The sequence below is a fragment of the Oncorhynchus clarkii genome, chromosome 1, assembly GCF_045791955.1.
Source record: "Oncorhynchus clarkii lewisi isolate Uvic-CL-2024 chromosome 1, UVic_Ocla_1.0, whole genome shotgun sequence".
NCBI lineage: Eukaryota > Metazoa > Chordata > Actinopteri > Salmoniformes > Salmonidae > Oncorhynchus > Oncorhynchus clarkii.
Window position 1 is genome coordinate 90,409,099 of NC_092147.1, and position 6,000 is coordinate 90,415,098.

Below are 6,000 nucleotides of genomic sequence, written 5' to 3' on the forward strand. Positions count from 1 at the left end.
GCTATATACAGGGGGTACCGGTACAGAGTCAGTGTGGAGGCTATATACAGGGGGTACCAGTACAGAGTCAGTGTGGAGGCTATATACAGGGGGTACCGGTACAGAGTCAATGTGGAGGCTATATACAGGGGGTACCGGTACAGAGTCAGTGTGGAGGCTATATACAGGGTGTTACGGTACAGAGTCAATGTGGAGGGGCACCAGTTAGTTGAGGTAATATGAACATGTAGGTAGAGTTATTAAAGTGACTATAGATGATAACAACAGAGAGTAGCAGCGGTGTAAAAGAGGGAGGGGGCAATGCAAATAGTCTGGGTAGCCAGTTGATTAGATGTTCAGGAGACTTATGGCTTGGGGGTAGAAGCTGTTTAGAAGCCTCTTGGACCTAGACCTGGCGCTCCGGTACCGCTTGCCGTGAGGTAGCAGAGAGAACAGTTTATGACTAGGGTGGCTGGACTCTTTGATAATTTTTAGGGCCTTCCTCTGACACCGCCTGGTATAGAGGTCCTGGATGGCAGGAAGCTTGGCCACAGTGATGTACTGTGCCGTTCACACTACCCTCTGTAGTGCCTTGCGGTTGGAGGCCGAGCAGTTGCAATACCAGGCAGTGATAAAACCAGCTCTCGATGGTGCAGCTGTAGAACCATTTGAGGATCTGAGGACCCATGCCGATTCTTTTCAGTCTCCTGAGTGGAATAGGTTTTGTCGTGCCCTCTTCACGACTGTCTTGGTGTGTTTGGACCATGATAGTTTGTTGGTGATGTGGACGCCATGGAACTTGAAGCTCTCAACCTGCAGCCCCATCGATGAGAATGGAGGAGTGCTCGGTCCTCTTTTTCCTGGAGTCCACAATCATCTCCTTTGTCTTGATCACGTTGAGGAAGAGGTTGTTGTCCTGGCACCACACGACCAGGTCTCTGACCTCCTCCCTATAGGCTGTCTCGTGGTTGTCGGTGATGCCTGGCCGTGTTGATGGTGTTGGAGTCATGCCTGGCCGTGCAGTCATGAGTGAACAGGGAGTACAGGAGGGGACTGAGCACGCACCCCTGAGGGACCACCATGTTGAGGATCAGCGTGGCGGATGTTTTGTTACCTACCCTTACCACCTGGGGGCGGATCGTCAGGAAGTCCCGGATCCAGTTGTAGAGAGAGATGTTTTGTCCCAGGGTCCTTAGCTGCCTTATCCTGCCGGTGCAGCATATAACCAGCCAGCTGTATGTTGATAATGTCGTCGTTCAGCCACGACTCCGTGAAACATGAGATGTTACAGTTTTGAATGTCCCTTCGGTAGTTTAATTATCCGCATAGGTCATTGATTTTATTCTCCAAAGACGCACGTTTGCTAGGAGAATGGAAGAAAGTTGGGGGTTTATTCGATCGCCTACGAATTCTCAGAATTCTCCTGCTTTGGCCTCTTTTTCCCCACCTTCTTTTTCACGCAAACCACGAGGATCTGGGCCTGCTCTCGAGAAAGCAGTATATCATTCTCGTCAGACTCGTTAAAGGAGAAAAGGATTGTGCCAGTCCGTGGTGAGGAATCACAGTCCTGATGTCTAGAAGTTATTTTCGGTCATAAGAGACGATAGCGGCAACATTGTGTACAAAACAAGTTACAAACAAATGCAAATAAACAAAACAAAAAAACACAATCAGCCTTCTTCTCCGGCGCCATTTTATATTGATATCATTAATAACTTATAATGCCTCATATTACATTGATATGATATTGATATAAATGAATAACTTATCAAATCATGATGCCGTTGTAACGGTTTTCTGTATGTGAAGGAGAGTCGGACCAAAATGCAGCGTGTCGATTGCGATTCATGTTTAATGAAAAAACACACTAAACACAAACACTACAAAAACAATAAACGTAACCTAAACGAAAACCTAAACAGCCTATCTGGTGAAAACACAGACAGGAACAATCACCCACAAACACACAGTGAAACCCAGGCTACCTAAATATGGTTCCCAATCAGAGACAATGACGAACACCTGCCTCTGATTGAGAACCATATCAGGCCGAACAACCAAAACATAGAAACATACAAAGTAAACTATGGTCAGGGTGTGACAGTACCCCCCCCCCCCAAGGTGCGGACTCCGGCCGCAAAACCTGAACCTATAGGGGAGGGTCTGGGTGGGCATCTGTCCGCGGTGGCGGATCTGGCGCTGGACGTGGACCCCACTCCATAATAGTTTTAGTCCACCTCCTTAGCGTCCCTAGATAGGTTACCCTCCTTAATGACCGCTCGGGACAGAGGGACAGCTCGGGACAGAGGTAGCTCGGGACTGATGGGTAGCTCAGCACTGAGAGGAAGCTCAGCACTGAGAGGAAGCCCAGGCAGGTAGTTGGATCTAGCAGATCCTGGCTGACTGGAGAATCTGGAAGAGTCTGGTCGACTGGCAGATCTGGAAGAGTCTGGTCGACTGGCAGATCTGGAAGAGTCTGGTCGACTGGCAGATCTGGAAGAGTCTGGTCGACTGGCAAATCTGGAAGAGTCTGGTCGACTGGCAAATCTGGAAGAGTCTGGTCGACTGGCAGATCTGGAAGAGTCTGGTCGACTGGCAGATCTGGAAGAGTCTGGTCGACTGGCAGATCTGGAAGAGTCTGGTCGACTGGCAGATCTGGAAGAGTCTGGTCGACTGGCAGATCTGGAAGAGTCTGGTCGACTGGCAGATCTGGAAGAGTCTGGTCGACTGGCAGATCTGGAAGAGTCTGGTCGACTGGCAGATCTGGAAGAGTCTGGTTGACTGGCAGCTCTGGCTGCTCCATGCTGACTGGCTGCCCCATGCTGACTGGCAGCTCTGGCTGCTCCATGCTGACTGGCTGCTCCATGCTGACTGACAGCTCTGGCTGCCCCATGCTGACTGGCAGCTCTGGCTGCTCCATGCTGACTGGCAGCTCCATGCTGACTGGCTGCTCTGGCTGCTCCATGCTGACTGGCGGCCCTGGCAGCTCCTTGCAGACTGGCAGCTCCTTGCAGACTGGCAGCTCCGAACAGGCGGGAGACTCCGGCAGCGCTGTAGAGGCGGAAAGCTCTGACAGCGCTAAACAGGCGGGAGACTCCGACAGCGCTGAAGAGGAGGAAGGCTCTGGCAGCGCTGGACATGCGAGGCGCACTGTAGGCCTGATGCGTGGTGCTGGCACTGGTGGTACTGGGCCGGACACGCACAGGAAGCCTGGTGCGGGGAGCTGCTACCGGAGGGCTGGGGTGTGGAGGTGGTACTGGAAAAACCAGACCGTGCAGGCGCACTGGAGCTCTTGAGCACCGAGCCTGCCCAACCTTACCTGGTTGAATGCTCACGGTCGCCCTGCCAGTGCGGCGAGGTGGAATAAAGGAGACGCACTGGGGACCAGCTGCGTAGAGCCGGCTTCATGGCATTAGGCTCGAAGCTCAATCTAGCCCGGCCGACACGCCGAGCTGGAATATACCGCACCGGGCTATGCACCCGCACTGGAGACACCGTGAGAACCACTGCATAACACGGTGCCTGTCCGGTCTCTCTAGCCCCCCGGTAAGCACTTGCGCAGGTCTCCTACCTGGCGTAGCCACACTCCCTGTTAGCCCCCCCCCAATACATTTTTGGGGCTGCCTCTCGGGCTTCCTTGCCAGCCGTGTTCCCTCATATCGCCGGCTCATCTCTCCGGCTGCCTCTGCTCTCCTAAGTGCCTCCACCTGTTCCCATGGGAGGCGATCTCTTCCAGCCAGTATCTCCTCCCAAGTGTAACAGCCCTTGCCATCCAAAACGTCCTCCCATGTCCATTCCTCTTTACGCTGCTGTTGCTGCCTGTTGACACGCTGCTTGGTCCGTTGGTGGTGGGTGATTCTGTAACGGTTTTCTGTATGTGAAGGAGAGTCGGACCAAAATGCAGCGTGTCGATTGCGATTCATGTTTAATGAAAAAACACACTAAACACAAACACTACAAAAACAATAAGCGTAACGAAAACCTAAACAGCCTATCTGGTGAAAACACATAGACAGGAACAATCACCCACAAACACACAGTGAAACCCAGGCTACCTAAATATGGTTCCCAATCAGAGACAATGACGAACACCTGCCTCTGATTGAGAACCATATCAGGCCGAACATAGAACTGGACAAACTAGACATGTAACATAGAATGCCCACTCAGATCACACCCTGACCAACCAAAACATAGAAACATACAAAGTAAACTATGGTCAGGGTGTGACAGCCGTATCAAAGCTATCATGGGAGATCAGTCCAATCACTTGATGAGGCAAACAAAATATCAAATAAACACATTCATGTTATAGGTTATTGGAAAGAGGGAGATTGGGAGAGAGAGAGGGAGAGGGAGAGGGGGAGAGAGGGAGAGGGAGAGGGAGAGAGGGAGAGAGAGAGAGAGAGGTAGAGAGAGAGAGAGGGGGAGAGAGAGAGAGAGGGAGAGAGAGAGGGAGAGGGAGAGGGAGAGAGGGAGAGAGGGAGAGAGAGAGAGAGGGAGAGAGAGAGGGAGAGGGAGAGGGAGAGGGAGAGAGGGAGAAAGGTAGAGAGAGAGAGGGAGAGAGGGAGAAAGGTAGAGAGAGAGAGAGAGGGAGAGAGGGAGGGAGAGAGAGAGAGGGATTGAGGGAGAGGGAGAAAGAGAGAGAGCAACATTTTTATGTCCCTATATTGAACCTCTTTAGTCAATAACTTTGCCCTGAATATACAGTCTATGACAGCTATACCAGTAGACTTATTATTATTATTATTATTATTATTATTTATTAATGTTAAGATATGTATTAATTTATATGTTTGGGATTATGCGTGTATTGCTAGGTATTACTGTATGGTTGGAGCTAGAAACACAAGCATTTCACTGCACCTGCGATAACATCTGCAAATATGTGTACATTACCAATAAAGTTTGATTTGATTTGAATTCCCTACTGCTACCCTGAATTACCTGGTCATTAATAGGGGGATGTTTGCAGCATTTGGACCAAAGTATTTATTAACTGTTCTTGTTATCCTGTCAGTCCCCTTTTGTTTGAGCAAGTCATGTGTTTTATGGACCTGTCTGTAATTGGAGGGTCAGGTAGAACATCTTGTCGTCCTTTAAGTGGTCGCTGAGTACTTGGAGAACGTCCTATCTCCATCTGGACGTGGCCCCTAATTGAAAAACAAACAGTATGGCTGAGTGAACAATAAAACACTGAGTGAGATCTCCTTAGCTGTCACAGGAATCTCCGTCTCTTTTTTAAAAATGGGACATGACTCATTGAATTCATGTTTATTAAGCGTTTCATATTCATCTCTAAATGCTCTTTTAAGGGGGGAAAAAAGGGGGGAAGTGGTTTCCGTGACCATAACTAAGAGGCTAAATATTGACTTAGTCTAAGAGGGATACAGAGAGACCTAACTCCACTATTACCATTGATGGAATTGTTTATTTGAAAACATATTTTCTCTCCGTCTAGTCAATTAGTAGGTGTTCTCATTAGAGCAGTGAGGTGGAACGAACCGTCAGGTAGATTGTGCTATCAGTCGAGAATGTTAGATCCTGTGTGTTCTCTCAGTTCTAGAACCCCATTCAGGTGTTCCATGATAACAAAAAGACCTGGATAGATGGAATGGCTTGTCTCTCTCTCTCTCTCTCTCTCTCTCCCTCCCTCTCTCTCCCTCTAAACCATTACAAATACTCTGCAGCTGTGGTATTAAACCATTACCAATACTCTGCAGCTGTGGTATTAAACCATGACCAATACTCTGCAGCTGTGGTATTAAACCATTACCAATACTATGCAGCTGTGGTATTAAACCATGACCAATCCTCTGCAGCTGTGGTATTAAACCATTACCAATACTCTGCAGCTGTGGTATTAACCATTACCAATACTATGCAGCTGTGGTATTAAACCATGACCAATACTCTGCAGCTGTGGTATTAACCATTACCAATACTATGCAGCTATGGTATTAACCATTACCAATACTCTGCAGCTGTGGTATTAAACCATGACCAATCCTCTGCAGCTGT